General features: G+C 44.3%; 2 pseudogenes; both read right to left on the reverse strand.

Moving 5' to 3' along the window:
• Positions 1–16,246: 16,246 nt before the first annotated feature.
• Positions 16,247–16,367, reverse strand: LOC141124478 (5S ribosomal RNA; annotated as a pseudogene).
• Positions 16,368–16,703: 336 nt separating this feature from the next.
• On the reverse strand, positions 16,704–16,823 carry LOC141125106 (5S ribosomal RNA; annotated as a pseudogene).
• Between the last annotated feature and the right edge of the window lie 498 nt (positions 16,824–17,321).

Here is a 17,321-nt window from a genome sequence, read left to right on the forward strand (position 1 = left end):
CTGGATGGCTAGATCGATTAAAGCATTTAAAGTCTGTGGTGTACCCACCCTGGCCAATTCATCCTTCAGCGGATCAGAAAGTCCCAACCAAAACTGATAGCGGAGAGCCGCATCGTTCCAATTAGTATCCGCACTCCACTTCCTGAATTCAGCCACATAGTCCTCTGCTGCTCTGCGACCCTGTTGAAGGGTATGCAGAGCAGTATCCGCAGTTACGGACAGCTGGGGGTCGTCATACAACTGACCCAGTGCGTCAAAGAAAGTGGAGAGATTGGTCAGGGATATGTCCTTCTGTTCTAAGAGGCGATGGGCCCAGGTTTGGGGGTCCCCAGAGAGTAGAGAAATTATGTAGCCCACCTTTGTAGCCTCCAGGGAAAAGGTACGTGGCTGAAGAGCAAAAAATAATTCGCAGGAGTTGCGGAAGGCTCTGAACTTATGGCGATTTCCGAAGAAACGTTCAGGTGTAGGAACCTTAGGTTCTGGAGGAAGCATTACCACCGTTGAGGAAGGCCCGACTGAAGGAGCAGGAGCAGAGGGAGCTCCCTGGACCCCAATGGGATTAGACAGGGTTAACACTCGTTCCTCCAGCCTGGTGTATCCTTGCTGTAGGTTCTTGACTGCTTCAGTCAATCCTGCCAGGTGTGCACAGAGTTCTTCCATGGGAGACGTTCCCTGCTCAGGCTCAGACATGGCTGTCTGCTACTGTCACGTACCTGGTAGGTTGTGAGCCTGAAGTGCAGGGAAAGACCTCCCTTACAGCTCCCACTCCCGTTCCCCTGGAATGGAAACAGAGGGCCAGGAGTGAAGAGTGGTATGGGTGCCTGGCAGGATCAACGGTTGCTGGAAGTACAGTAGTGGTGGCACCCTCTGGAGTCAGGAACCTGAAGAGAAGACTGAAGGCAGAGACTGGAATACAGATAGGATCAGAAGCCCAACAGGTAAGTGAGCCGGATAGTGGAACACTGGACTGGAACCAGGAACAACAGCAGATAGGAGCCTGGAACGCTGGACTGGAACCAGGAACAACAGCAGGTAGCAGACTGGAACGCTGGACTGGAACCAGGAACAAGCAGTAGGTAGCAGACTGGAACGCTGGGCTGGAACCAGGAACAAGCAGTAGGTAGCAGACTGGAATGCTGGACTGGAACCAGGAACAAGCAGTAGGTAGCAGACTGGAACGCTGGGCTGGAACCAGGAACAAGCAGTAGGTAGCAGACTGGAACGCTGGGCTGGAACCAGGAACAAGCAGTAGGTAGCAGACTGGAACGCTGGGCTGGAACCAGGAACAAGCAGTAGGTAGCAGACTGGAACGCTGGACTGGAACCAGGAACAAGCAGTAGGTAGCAGACTGGAACGCTGGACTGGAACCAGGAACAAGCAGTAGGTAGCAGACTGGAACGCTGGACTGGAACCAGGAACAAGCAGTAGGTAGCAGACTGGAACGCTGGACTGTAACCAGGAACAACAGCAGGTAGTAGCCTGGAATGCTGGGCTGGAACCAGGAACAAGCAGTAGGTAGCAGACTGGAAGCTGGTATACACAGCGGAGGTCAACAAGCCGATGGTTGGTATCGGTCGGACAGCAGAGGTACCAAGGGAAATGCAGAGGAATGGTCAGGCAAGCCAAGAGGGTCTGGTGCAGGCGGATAGCAGAATGGTCAAACAGGAAGCCGGGTCAGATAACAGGATACACAGGTCAGATCAGGTAACACACACAGAACGCTGTAGAGCAGGCAGCGGGGATGAAGTGTGACAGACTGGTTTAAATAGCCCGGCTGACAACAGCGGGAGTGTGCGCGCGCATGCCCGTGCGTGACCGCACCCATGAACGCGCGCGCATGCGCAGTGGAAGCCGTGGCCGTGTTCCTGTGCGCCTGGATCGCTGGTTACTGGCAGGATCTTCATGACAGGTGGTTTGCGACAATGGCACCAAACTCCTCTCCGCCCTCCGACAGGGACAACTGACCCATGTACCCTATTTGGCTCACGTCCTTAACTTGGTGGTGCAGCGGTTCTTGGGCAGGTACCCGGGCTTACAGGATGTTCTAAAGCAGGCCAGGAAAGTCTGTGTGCATTTCTGCAGGTCATATAATGCTAGTGCTCAGCTGGCTGACCTCCAAAAGGAATTTAACCTGCCCAAGAACCGCCTAATCTGTGACATGCCAACCAGGTGGAACTCAATGTTGGCCATGCTAAAGCAGCTGCACACGCAGCAGAGGGCCATCAATGAGTACCTATGTGACTATGGCACCAGGACAGGGTCAGGGGAGCTTGTTTTTTTTCCCCACGCCAGTGGGCTATGATCAGGGATGCATGCACTGTCCTGTCACCATTTGAGGAGGCCACGGGGATGGTGAGCAGTGACAGTGCATGCATCAGTGACACTGTAACTCTTGTCCACCTGTTGGAGCACACGCTGCGTGGAATAATGGACAGGGCACTTGAGGCAGAACAGAGGGAGGAAGAGGAGGACTTCCTTACCTCTCAAGGGCCCCTTTATCTAGACAGTGTTCCTGCATGCCCCCCGATCACACAGAAAGAGGAGGAGGAGAAGGAAGATTGTGTCAGCATGGAGGTGGAGCCTGGCACTCAGCATCTGCAGCAGTCTTCAAGGGATCATTTACAGTCCAAAGAAACCCATGGACTTGTACGTGGCTGGGAGGAGGTGGCTGCGGATCATGTCGTCCTTAGTGACCCAGAGCACTCTGGACCAAATGCCTCAGCAAACCTACGCTGCATGGCCTCCCTGATCCTGCAAACCCTGCAGAAGGATGCTCGTATTCATGGTATCAAGGGGAGGGATGATTACTGGCTGGCAACCCTCCTTGATCCATGTTACAAGGGTAAGGTTGCGGACCTTATCTTGCCGTCGTAGAGGGAGCAGAGGATGAAACATCTTCGGGAGGCCTTGTAGAAAGGTTTGTGCAACACATTTCCAGAGCCTGGGAGGTTACAATTTCCTGGTCCTCCTGAACAACGTGTTGCTGAGGCTTCGGTCAGTCACAGAAGAAGTGGTGGGGAAGATGGCCGTCTGACCGATGCGTTCAGACAATTTTTTAGTCCACAGCCCCAAGGTCTGATTGGTTTCACCAACCATCGCCAGCGTCTGATTCACATGGTGCAGGATTACCTAGGGGCAAGATCAGACTTGGACACCTTTCCCACCGAAAATCCTCTGGGTTACTGGGTCTTGAGAATGGATCATTGGCCAGAGCTTGCACAGTATGCAATTGAGCTACTGGCCTGTCCTGCATCCAGCGTTCTTTCGGAACGCACATTCAGTGCTGCTGGAGGCTTTGTAACTGATCAAAGTGTGCGCCTGTCCACCGAATCGGTCGATCGGCTGACCTTCATAAAAATGAATCAGTCTTGGATCACCAACTACCAAGCACCCGATGCTGATATAACTGATTGATTTTTTTTTTAATGTGAGGTCCCTTCAAGACTGCCTATACTGATGCTGAGTGACTATCCTGTTATGCTGAGTCACAATCCTCTTCCTCCTCAATTTTCATGCTGATAGCTTGTAAGAACATTTTTGGTTCTGGGCACCACCACCAGTGCCCAAGGCCCACATTTTTAGCTCCTGTTTAACAGGGGCGTATAATTACAATTTTTGATGCAATACTTTGCAGCAGGACTCATTCCTGCGCTCCAACTATAGAATCTGTGAGGGGTTGCAGTGTTGTGGCACCAGTACCAGTGCCCAAGGCCCAAATTTTCAGCCCCTATTTAACAGGGGCGTATAATTACAATTTTTGATACAATACTTTGCAGCAGGACTCATTCCTGCGCTCCAACTAGAGCATCTGTGAGGGGTTGCAGTGTTGTGGCACCAGTGCCTAAGGCCCAATTTTTCTGCCCCTGTTCAACAGGAACATGTAATTACAATTCTTGATCCAATATTTCACAGCAGGGCCCGTTCCAGCACCCACCAAGAGTAACTGTGAGGACTTACAGTGTTGTGGCAACACCAACACCTAAGGCCCAAATTTCTGCAGAGTATATAGGGCAGGCCCCTACTTTCAAACATCCAACTTACAAACGACTCCTACTTGCAAACGGAAGGAGACAACAGGAAGTGAGATGAAATCTACCCCTAGAATTCTCTCCTGTAAGAGTTAATATGGGAAAAACGTGTCTCCTCTTCACCGATGCTTTATCACCAATCCTTGTTTCACTAAAAACCCCACATTTTCAAAATACATTTGTCATTGGGACAGAAAGTGAGGTGAAATCTTCTGAAGAGGTGCACAGACAGCAAAACAAATGTTACAGGGGTGATAACCCTTCCCTATGTTTTCCAAAAAGTGTAAAAATAGATTTTTTGGCTGGAGCTACACTTTAAAAGTGTACCAGTTCAAAATTACAAACAGATTCTACTTAACAACAAACCTACAGTCCCTGCCTTGTTTGCACCACCTGTATACTGCTGTTCACAGTATATGGGGCCTGGGGGCCCCACGCCTTTCCTTTTTTTAATTTGGGTGCAGGGTTCCCCTTAATATCCATACAAGACCCAAAGGGCCTGGTAATGGACTGGGGGGGTACCCATGCCGTTTGTCTCACTGATTTTAATCCATATTGCCGGGACCCGACATTACATTAAAGCCGCAAGCAGTTATAAATGACTTTTATTCCTTTAAAAATGTCATTTTGTGCAGGGACTGTTCTAAGCATGGGAAACACGCGCCACTTTACAGGCATACTATAGACACTCCCCGGGTATGATATTTAAAGGAATATTTCACTTTTTTTCACTTTAAGATCATTCAAATCACTGCTCCCGAAAAAACGTCCATTTTTTAAAATTTTTTTTGCATTGATACATGTCCCCTGTGGCAGGACCCGGGTCCCCAAACCCTTTTTTAGGACAATAACTTGCATATTAGCTTTTAAAATTAGCACTTTTGATTTCGAACACTCAAGTCCCATAGACTTTAATGGGGTTCTAAAGTTCACGCGAACTTTCGGTCCGTTCGCAAGTTCTGGTGTGAAACGAACCGGGGGGTGCTCGGCTCATCCCTACTAACCAGGCCCGACCCTGCTTAGCATCCAAAAACAGATGAGATCAAGCGCTTTCAGTATGACGTAGTCATAGGCAATCTCATTTGGTACCCTCAACCCTCTTGAGAAACGCCAAGATGGTCACCTCTGGAAACAAGCCAAAAAATAGGTCAAGAAAAAAAAATTAAAAAGCCAACGGCACCTGGTATTCCCAGGCGGTCTCCCATCCAGGTACTAACCAGGCCCGACTTGCTTAGCCTCAGAGATAAGATGCTTTCAGGGTGATGTGGCCGTAGGTAATCTCCTTTGGCACTCTCAACCCTCTTGAGAAATGCCAAGCTGGTCACCTCGGGAAACAAGCCAAAAAATAGGTCAATTCCAAAAAATAAAAGAAGCCTATGGCACTTGGTATTCCGAGGTGGTCTCCCATAAAGGCACTAACCAGGCTTGAACCTGCTTAGCCTCTGAGATTGGGCACTATCAGTTTGACGTGGCCATAGGAAATCTCCTTCGGCAAGCTCAACCCTCTTGAGAAACGTCAAGATGCTTACCTCAGGAAACAAGCCAAAAAATAGGTCAAGTCCAAAAAAAAAAATAAAGAAGCCAACAGCACCAGGTATTCCCAGGCAGTCTCCCATCCAAGTACTAACCAGGCCGGATCTTGGTTAGCCTCGGAGATCAGACAAGATTGGGCGCATTCATGGTGATGTGGCCATTAGCGATCTCCTTTGGCACCCTCAACCCTCTTGAGAAACGCCAAGATGGTTACCTCGGGAAACAAGCCAAAAAATAGGTCAAGTCTAAAAAAAAAAATAAAAAAGCCTAAGGCACTAGATATTCCCAGGCAGTCTCCCATACAGGTATTAAGCAAGCCGATCCTGCTTAGCTTCCGAGGTCAGAGGAGAACGGCGCTTTCAGGGTGATGTGGACGCAAGCAATCTCATTTGGCACCCTCAACTCTCTTGAGAAATGCCAAGATGGTCACCTCTGGAAACAAGCCAAAAAATAGGTCAAGTAAAAAAAAAATTAAAAAATTAGCCTACGGCACCTGGTATTCCCAGGCAGTCTCCCATCCAGGTACTAACCAGACCTGACCCTGCTTAGCCTCCAAGATCAGATGAGATTGCCACTTTCAGAGTGATGTGGATGAAAGCAGGCTCGTTTGGCACCCTCAACCCTCTTGAGAAACACCAAGATGGTCACCTCGGGAAACAAGCCAAAAAATAGGTCAAGTCCAAAAAAAAAGTAGAAGCCTATGGCACCTGCTATTCCCAGGTGGTCTCCCATAAATGGACTAACCAGGCTTAAACCTGCTTAGCCTCAGAGAAAACGCACTTTCAGCTTGATATGGCCGTAGAAAATCTCCTTCAGCACCCTCAACCCTCTTGAGAAACGTTAAGATGGTTACCTCGGGAAACAAGCCAAAAAAATAGGTCAAGTCCAAAACAAAAAAAAAAGAAGTCCACAGCACCTGGTATTCCCAGGTGGTCACCCATCAAGGCATTAAACAGGCTCAAACCTGCTTAGCCTTTTCGAGATGAGGCGCTATCAGGGTGATTAGGCCGCAGGCAATCTCCTGTCTCACCCTCAGCCCTCTTGAGAAATGCCAAGATGATCACTTCTGGAAAAAAGCCAAAAAATAGGTCAAGTCCAAAAATAAGGAAGGTGTAAAAATTGCGCCAACTCCCAAACTAAACGAAAAGGAGCAGCCAACACAACAATCTGACCGTTGTAGATGTAGAAATAATAATCAAGTGTGGCGCTAATGAAAAACAAAATAAGTGAAAAATAGTGGTCTCTGTAAGAGAAGCAACTACAAGTGTGTAACCCTAAAGTGTTACAATATCCCGAGGGATATATACAAATAAATATTGGTAAATACTTTAAGTGTGTAAAAGGGTGAAATGTTAAAAAGCAAACCCTGGGTTAATCAGAAAACAACAATGCAAAAATGTCATAATCAAACAGTATTCAAAGAAAAACATTAGGCAGTGTCCCAATATATTAGGTGTATAACTCTATAAAGGACATATTGTCCATATGTGAAAATGCTCAAAGGAAAAGTGTCCAAAATCCTAAAAGAGTGAACAAATAAAAATATAATGTATAAAGAATAAAAGTCTATTTGATGAAGAGGTGCAATACTTCAGGCGGACCTCACAGCCATTTAGATGTAAGCCGGCTTCATATATGGAAGTTGAAAGGTAGCCTTAAGGATGAATCCTTCACTTATGTAGGTATTTTCAACACCAATAAAAAAAGACAAAAAGATGCCCTTACCAGAGAAGGTGGACTCACAGGCCCTTAGCGGTGAGTCAAACAGGCTTGTACCGTCAAGCGGTGTAGGATGGTACTCCGTAAGAAGACTTGGTGTAGAATCCCATCAGGGGTCCTCAAATAATGTGCTGGTATGGAAACAGGAACATCCACGGGTCAGCTTCGATCGCCGGTTGATCGTTTCCTCAGTGGTCCATCCCGTATGTAAATGAATAAATGAAAGAAAAAGGCTTCCACATGGTGTAAATCCTTATTTTTCAAAAAGGCATAGTGACACTTTATTCAGATATATACTCCGAAAAATTTACAGACAGGGGCGGTAAAAACTCGGTTCAGAGTACAAATGCAAGTAAAAAATGGTTAAAAAATAATCTAAAAACAGCGCAGTGAGTAGTGGTGGGGTATAAACATAGAGACCCGACGCGTTTCGCCCTCCAAGGCTTCTGCTGGGGTATGGATAAGCCCCCCACACAACTGCGCTTTATATACTCTCTTTTGAATGAAGTGTAACAGCTGATTAGCGCTGTTACACGAGATGACTTCCGGGTTCGGCGGCGTCATAGATGACCAACGGTCACATGATATTTTTGTGGCCAATCACATCTCTGAGAGGTTGTTCAGAGAGCCAAGCCTCACTTTCACTATCCACTCAGCAGGGCGTCACTCCTATTGGGCTCTAACGTCACGTGTCGGTCACGTGACGTATATCTCAAGGAGTGACGAAAGGCCGCTCACGGCCTGCGTATCACAGGAGATAGGAAGTGATAGCTTGGCATACTAGGAGCTGGAACGCAAACGCAGTTGCGGTCCCTAGTTGTATTTAGGGTCCAATTTCATATGAAACGGGCTGGATCCCGGGAATCTTCCCCCAAAACACTTCAAAAAACTCTGTACTTTGCACAATAGATATGGCCATTAAAGATTTACATGTGCACAAGAACGGACAGGAATATAATACAATGTGACATTTTCTTTTAAAAATTATAAAAATAAAAATATTAAAGGTACATAACTAATTCGAAGAATCTGTGCAACCTGTACATAAGACAGCCTACACGAATTATATAGCAGAGATCTGAAACAATTCAATTTGTATGTGAAAGCACAGAACATGTTAAAATGTATTAAAGTCTTTTACATATCGAGAAATCATCTATTAGGAAAAAGAAAAAAAAGAAAAAATCTTAGTCAGCCTAAAAGAATGTGTCAATACAAAAAATATGGGTAACAGTAAGATCTATGGAGTAAGGTAAGTACAGCTGAGATGCTAAGGAGTTAGTACCATCTAAATGGAGATAGTGTTTCACATCAAGCATCAAGATTTTATAGTTCCTCTACCCCAGTAGCATGTAAGGTAAGACGAACTTAGAATAAAAAATATATAAAATATAAATGTGAATAAAAAATGTAACCAAGAGGCTGAAGGAATGTTAAACAAGATTCTAAGAATTCCTGAATAGGATTCTGGAAACTCCTATATAAGAAAGATAATAAGGATAATAAAGATCCTTAAGAACATGTTCTACAGGGAGGAAAAGAGTGTATGTCAGGGACCTCTAAGGAGTACTCATAAATCTCATATAGGTACGCTGAAGAAAGATACAACAGTGAGAAGAATATATATATCTAGGTAGTGTGGAGGGGTACCATATGGGCCACAAATGATCAGGGACGACCATCGGGGGGATACCCACGCCTAAGACTGATTAATAAAGGCGTTGATATCCCACTCGACGTTGAGTCCATATGGCACATAACACCTCATTAGGTGTATCCAAAAAGTTTCGAGTTTGGAGACACCCCTCTTATTTGGTTCCCCTCTCCAGTGAGGAACGAATTTGTCAATAATTTGAAACTTCGTTCCAGAAGGGTTCTGATTATGATAGTGTAAATAGTGTTTGGGAACACTATGATTGGTGCGTCCTTTCAATATAGCTGTAATATGTTCGTTCACTCGTATAGAAAAATTACGTATAGTACGCCCTATGTACTGCTTACCGCAGGGACAAGTGATAAGGTATACGATGAACTTAGTAGTGCAAGTAGCGAAATGTTTCATCTTATATTCCCTCCCAGTTGAGGATGACACAAAGTTATCGATTTTGCGGGATTTGCAAGCGTTAACTTTGCATACCCCGCATTTCCTACAAGGGTAAAAACCCTTGAGGTCAAAGAAAAATGATGGTACCTTTGGGGGGTCCACTACTCCCGGTGCAATCCTACTCCCTATCGATGGTGCACCCTTATAGATCACACCAGCCTGTTTAGGTAATAATGGGCCTAGTATTCGGTCGTTTTTCAATACTTTCCAATGTCTTGAAATGATGTTTTTTATTTGCTTATGTTGGATGGAATAGTTGGTGAGAAAGGCCCATCTATGTCTATCATCCAAGGGTCTTTTGGGTTGTTCCACCAACAGTGAGGAGCGATCGATATGAGCTACTTTGAGGATCTCTTGATCGATTAAACCTCCATCGTACCCTTTTTCCTTGAATCTAGACTTAATGGTCTCTGCTTGTTTGTAATAGTCTGGCAAAAGAGAACAATTGCGTCTGATTCGCATCAGTTGGCTCCGAGGTACTGATTTCAGCCATGCTGTATGGTGGCAGCTGTCAATCGGAATATATCCGTTACGGTCAGTAACTTTGAAGAAGGTTTTCGTCTCCAGTTGACCGTTGACAGCTGAGATTTCTAGATCTAAGAAATGGATTGTAGAGGAGCTAGCTTCATAGGATAAGTGAATGCCCACCTCATTGTCGTTAAGGGTCGACATGAACTGGTTCAGTGTTTCCATGGAGCCTCTCCATAGGAGGAGAATGTCGTCGATGTACCTGGCCCACAGAGCTAGCTGTGGGGGTTTCAGGGCACCGACGACATTTTGGACACTTTTCCTTTGAGCATTTTCACATATGGACAATATGTCCTTTATAGAGTTATACACCTAATATATTGGGACACTGCCTAATGTTTTTCTTTGAATACTGTTTGATTATGACATTTTTGCATTGTTGTTTTCTGATTAACCCAGGGTTTGCTTTTTAACATTTCACCCTTTTACACACTTAAAGTATTTACCAATATTTATTTGTATATATCCCTCGGGATATTGTAACACTTTAGGGTTACACACTTGTAGTTGCTTCTCTTACAGAGACCACTATTTTTCACTTATTTTGTTTTTCATTAGCGCCACACTTGATTATTATTTCTACATCTACAACGGTCAGATTGTTGTGTTGGCTGCTCCTTTTCGTTTAGTTTGGGAGTTGGCGCAATTTTTACACCTTCCTTTTTATACGTTTCTCTTTGACAGTATTATTGCAGCCTCTCCGTATATTTTGGTAATCCACTTAATATGGATGTGTTCGATTATCGGACTAGCCGCACTTTTAACACAGAAGGGGTTTTCACAGCCCTTAACACAGACTCAGAGATAGGGGGTCTTTTCCTCAGACTAAAAAACCTGATGGTCTCCGAATTACACTTGGAGTGGGACATTGCCTTCTTGGAGCAGTATACCAAGGAACGCATGGTCCCAAGAGGCCTAAGGTGGACTATCCATCCCCAACAAGGGGACCTAGACATTGAGTCATGGTATCATTATTTTAATGAAGCAGGGATATCCTTACTGGGGTTCCTTATAGATAGAAAACGCACAAGAAGAATTATTATAGACAAAGAGATTAAGGAAATCAGGGACAAACTTCTTCCACACAAATCTACTATAGAGTATACCAACCTCTCCACTAGTCTTAAGAACCATTTGGAAAAAGAAGAACGGGAACAAAAAATTAAAAAACAGAAGAAATATAGCAGAGACTTCACTGATTATAAAAATGGAAATGTTTTTAGCTGGCAATCTAATGGCCAAACTAAAGATTCACCTAATAACACGAGCCACCCTATGGAGACAGGGAGCTCAGATGTACCACAGATCCCTCTGGTACCTCCACCCATTCCAACTGATACTAATAGACGGCCTACCCGCCCCCCCCAGGCGTCCACAACCCATTATAATGGTCCCCCCTCTAACTCTGGGAATAGAGGAAGAAATAACAGGGGAAGGGGTAGGGGTACTAGGGATCGATCTGTACATTATGAAGATTATAGACAAGTTCACTCCCCCCAAAGATGAAATACAAGTCAGAACGATTACCAGTACTATCAATCATTTCCACCGAGAACCCCTATTGATACGAGAAACAGATTCTCACCACTTAGAGATGAAAGATCTAATGATTTCCGAAATTCCCAATACCGTTATGATTATTGGGACAGAGATCATTCTGATCGATCACCTTTCAACTACAACCAGGATAAACCGAAGCCTTCGTACCCGGGGGGTTTTTACAGAGAACAAGAATACCCCACACGAAATTTAGAACAAAACGTGGTACCCGAGGGGGGAGGCGCTCCAATAAAAAGAAAACGGGTGTAAAGGATAATGGTATTTTCAATTTAAGCAAAGTTGATTTCACCCCAGCGGAACTCTGTGTCCTGAACAAAGGACTGAAATTTGCCCCCCCAAAAACTCTTAGTAAATTCTCTACTTTCATAGATGTGCACAAATTTGTGCGCAAACTGAATATACAGAGATATATTGCGTCCAATTCAAGTAGGCCTTCAAACCTTCTTACAAATTCTCATTCGGTCCATTCTGGACTAGCCAACCCATCTTTATTTAACCCCCCAGCACCTATAGCTCCTGCCATCAAAGTATTCCGCGACCTAGTACTGGAAGACTTGGATGTCCTTCCAAATAAAAAATACCATACGGACCCCAATATAAAAATTGGCTTAAAGTCTCTCTGCGAACGTAACGACCTTGTCATCCGCCCGGCGGACAAGGGCGGAGGAATTGTCGTTCTCGATAGAAAAGACTACCAAGCGGAAATGACCAAGATTCTGAGCGACACAGAGACGTATCTGCCTCTTGGTTCCAATCCTACCATAGGCTTCAAAAGAACACTAGTGGATCTGGTTGATACCGGCTTCCAACTAGGTATACTAAACAAAAAAGAAAAAAACTTTTTGATTCCAGTGGCTCCTCGCATCCCCATAATGTATTATTTACCCAAGATACATAAAAACATCACCCAACCTCCAGGTCGCCCTATCATTAGCGGGATTAATTCTATAACATCACGCATAGGGAAATACATTGATCACTATCTGCAGCCCATCGTGAAAACGATACCACCCTTTTTGAAGGATACTCGAGACACCATCAATAAATTACAGCAGATCACGTATAGTAACGACCTCATCTTAGTAACTGCAGACGTTACTTCCCTCTACACCATTATCCCCCATGAACTGGGTCTAGGAGCAGTGGAACTCTTCTTGTCAAGGGATAGAAATATCCCCACGATCCAAAAGAGGTTCATTATGGACTTACTATGTTTTGCCACCAAGTCAAATTATTTCTGGTACAATGATTGCTACTATCTACAGACAAAGGGGATAGCTATGGGGGCAAAGTTTGCCCCCAGCCTGGCCAACATTTTTATGGCCAAATGGGAGGAGGATGTCGTCGGTGCCCTGAAACCCCCACAGCTAGCTCTGTGGGCTAGGTACATCGACGACATCCTCCTCCTATGGAGAGGCTCCATGGAAACACTGAACCAGTTCATGTCGACCCTTAACGACAATGAGGTGGGCATTCACTTATCCTATGAAGCTAGCTCCTCTACAATCCATTTCTTAGATCTAGAAATCTCAGCTGTCAACGGTCAACTGGAGACGAAAACCTTCTTCAAAGTTACTGACCGTAACGGATATATTCCGATTGACAGCTGCCACCATACAGCATGGCTGAAATCAGTACCTCGGAGCCAACTGATGCGAATCAGACGCAATTGTTCTCTTTTGCCAGACTATTACAAACAAGCAGAGACCATTAAGTCTAGATTCAAGGAAAAAGGGTACGATGGAGGTTTAATCGATCAAGAGATCCTCAAAGTAGCTCATATCGATCGCTCCTCACTGTTGGTGGAACAACCCAAAAGACCCTTGGATGATAGACATAGATGGGCCTTTCTCACCAACTATTCCATCCAACATAAGCAAATAAAAAACATCATTTCAAGACATTGGAAAGTATTGAAAAACGACCGAATACTAGGCCCATTATTACCTAAACAGGCTGGTGTGATCTATAAGGGTGCACCATCGATAGGGAGTAGGATTGCACCGGGAGTAGTGGACCCCCCAAAGGTACCATCATTTTTCTTTGACCTCAAGGGTTTTTACCCTTGTAGGAAATGCGGGGTATGCAAAGTTAACGCTTGCAAATCCCGCAAAATCAATAACTTTGTGTCATCCTCAACTGGGAGGGAATATAAGATGAAACATTTCGCTACTTGCACTACTAAGTTCATCGTATACCTTATCACTTGTCCCTGCGGTAAGCAGTACATAGGGCGTACTATACGTAATTTTTCTATACGAGTGAACGAACATATTACAGCTATATTGAAAGGACGCACCAATCATAGTGTTCCCAAACACTATTTACACTATCATAATCAGAACCCTTCTGGAACGAAGTTTCAAATTATTGACAAATTCGTTCCTCACTGGAGAGGGGAACCAAATAAGAGGGGTGTCTCCAAACTCGAAACTTTTTGGATACACCTAATGAGGTGTTATGTGCCATATGGACTCAACGTCGAGTGGGATATCAACGCCTTTATTAATCAGTCTTAGGCGTGGGTATCCCCCCGATGGTCGTCCCTGATCATTTGTGGCCCATATGGTACCCCTCCACACTAACTAGATATATATATTCTTCTCACTGTTGTATCTTTCTTCAGCGTACCTATATGAGATTTATGAGTACTCCTTAGAGGTCCCTGACATACACTCTTTTCCTCCCTGTAGAACATGTTCTTAAGGATCTTTATTATCCTTATTATCTTTCTTATATAGGAGTTTCCAGAATCCTATTCAGGAATTCTTAGAATCTTGTTTAACATTCCTTCAGCCTCTTGGTTACATTTTTTATTCACATTTATATTTTATATATTTTTTATTCTAAGTTCGTCTTACCTTACATGCTACTGGGGTAGAGGAACTATAAAATCTTGATGCTTGATGTGAAACACTATCTCCATTTAGATGGTACTAACTCCTTAGCATCTCAGCTGTACTTACCTTACTCCATAGATCTTACTGTTACCCATATTTTTTGTATTGACACATTCTTTTAGGCTGACTAAGATTTTTTCTTTTTTTTCTTTTTCCTGATAGATGATTTCTCGATATGTAAAAGACTTTAATACATTTTAACATGTTCTGTGCTTTCACATACAAATTGAATTGTTTCAGATCTCTGCTATATAATTCGTGTAGGCTGTCTTATGTACAGGTTGCACAGATTCTTCGAATTAGTTATGTACCTTTAATATTTTTATTTTTATAATTTTTAAAAGAAAATGTCACATTGTATTATATTCCTGTCCGTTCTTGTGCACATGTAAATCTTTAATGGCCATATCTATTGTGCAAAGTACAGAGTTTTTTGAAGTGTTTTGGGGGAAGATTCCCGGGATCCAGCCCGTTTAATATGAAATTGGACCCTAAATACAACTAGGGACCGCAACTGCGTTTGCGTTCCAGCTCCTAGTATGCCAAGCTATCACTTCCTATCTCCTGTGATACGCAGGCCGCGAGTGGCCTTTCGTCACTCCTTGAGATATATGTCACGTGACCGACACGTGACGTTAGAGCCCAATAGGAGTGACGCCCTGCTGAGTGGATAGTGAAAGTGAGGCTTGGCTCTCTGAACAACCTCTCAGAGATGTGATTGGCCACAAAAATATCATGTGACCGTTGGTCATCTATGACGCCGCCGAACCCGGAAGTCATCTCGTGTAACAGCGCTAATCAGCTGTTACACTTCATTCAAAAGAGAGTATATAAAGCGCAGTTGTGTGGGGGGCTTATCCATACCCCAGCAGAAGCCTTGGAGGGCGAAACGCGTCGGGTCTCTATGTTTATACCCCACCACTACTCACTGCGCTGTTTTTAGATTATTTTTTAACCATTTTTTACTTGCATTTGTACTCTGAACCGAGTTTTTACCGCCCCTGTCTGTAAATTTTTCGGAGTATATATCTGAATAAAGTGTCACTATGCCTTTTTGAAAAATAAGGATTTACACCATGTGGAAGCCTTTTTCTTTCATTTATTCATTTACATACGGGATGGACCACTGAGGAAACGATCAACCGGCGATCGAAGCTGACCCGTGGATGTTCCTGTTTCCATACCAGCACATTATTTGAGGACCCCTGATGGGATTCTACACCAAGTCTTCTTACGGAGTACCATCCTACACCGCTTGACGGTACAAGCCTGTTTGACTCACCGCTAAGGGCCTGTGAGTCCACCTTCTCTGGTAAGGGCATCTTTTTGTCTTTTTTTATTGGTGTTGAAAATACCTACATAAGTGAAGGATTCATCCTTAAGGCTACCTTTCAACTTCCATATATGAAGCCGGCTTACATCTAAATGGCTGTGAGGTCCGCCTGAAGTATTGCACCTCTTCATCAAATAGACTTTTATTCTTTATACATTATATTTTTATTTGTTCACTCTTTTAGGATTTTGGACACTTTTCCTTTGAGCATTTTCACATATGGACAATATGTCCTTTATAGAGTTATACACCTAATATATTGGGACACTGCCTAATGTTTTTCTTTGAATACTGTTTGATTATGACATTTTTGCATTGTTGTTTTCTGATTAACCCAGGGTTTGCTTTTTAACATTTCACCCTTTTACACACTTAAAGTATTTACCAATATTTATTTGTATATATCCCTCGGGATATTGTAACACTTTAGGGTTACACACTTGTAGTTGCTTCTCTTACAGAGACCACTATTTTTCACTTATTTTGTTTTTCATTAGCGCCACACTTGATTATTATTTCTACAAGTCCAAAAAAAAAAAGAAGCCTACGGCACCTGGCATTCCCAGGGGGTCTCCCATCCAGGTACTAACCAGTCCCAGACCCTGCTTAGTCTCATGAGATCAGATGAGATCAAGCGCTTTCAGGGTGATGTGGCCATAAGCAACTGCGTGCGGCTCCCTCAACCCTCTTGAGAAATGGCAAGATGTTCACCTCGGGAAACAAGCCAAAAAATAGGTCAAGTCCAAAAAAAAAAAAAAAAGAACCCTACGACACCTGGTATTCCCAGGCGGTCTCTCATCCAGCCATCAAGGTACTAACCAGGCCTGACCCTGCTTAGCCTCCGAGATCGGGCACTTTCAGGGTGATGTGGCCATAGGCAAACTCCTTAGGCAATCTCCTTTGGCACCCTCAACCCTCTTGAGAAATGCCAAGATGGTTACCTCGGGAAACAAGCCAAAAAATGGGTCAAGTAAAAAAAAAAAAAAGAAGAAACCAGAAACCTACGGCACCCGGTATTCCCAGGCGGTCTCCCACCCAGGTACTAACCAGGCCAGACCCTGCTTATCCTCAAATATCAGACGAGAATCGGGCACTTTCAGCGTGATGTGGCCGTAGGCAGTGTTCTTTGGAACCCTCAACCCTCTTGAGAAACACCAAGATGTTCACCTCGGGAAACAAGCAAAAAAGTAAAGTCCAAAGAAAAAAAAAATAGTAGCCTTAGGCACATGGTATTCCCCGACCCTGCTCAGCCTTCAAGATCAGATGAGATCGGGCTCTTTCAGGGTGATGTGGCTGTAGGCAATATCCTTTGGCACCCTCAACCCTCTTGAGAAACGCCAAGATGGTTACCTCTCTGGAAACAAGCCAAAAAAGAGGTCAAGTCCAAGAAAAAAAAAAAATAAAGAAGCCTACGGCACCTGATATTCCCAGGCGGTTTCACATCCAGGTACTAACCAGGCCCGACCCTGCTTAGCCTCCGAGATCAGACGATTTCAGCGTGATGTGGCCAGAGGCAATCTCATGTGGTACCCTCAACCTTCTTGAGAAATGTCAATATGGTCACCTAGGGAAACAAGCAAAAAAATAGATCAAGCCCAAAAAAAAAAAAAAAAAAA

The sequence above is a fragment of the Aquarana catesbeiana genome, linkage group LG01 (assembly GCF_042186555.1).
Source record: "Aquarana catesbeiana isolate 2022-GZ linkage group LG01, ASM4218655v1, whole genome shotgun sequence".
Classification (NCBI taxonomy): domain Eukaryota; kingdom Metazoa; phylum Chordata; class Amphibia; order Anura; family Ranidae; genus Aquarana; species Aquarana catesbeiana.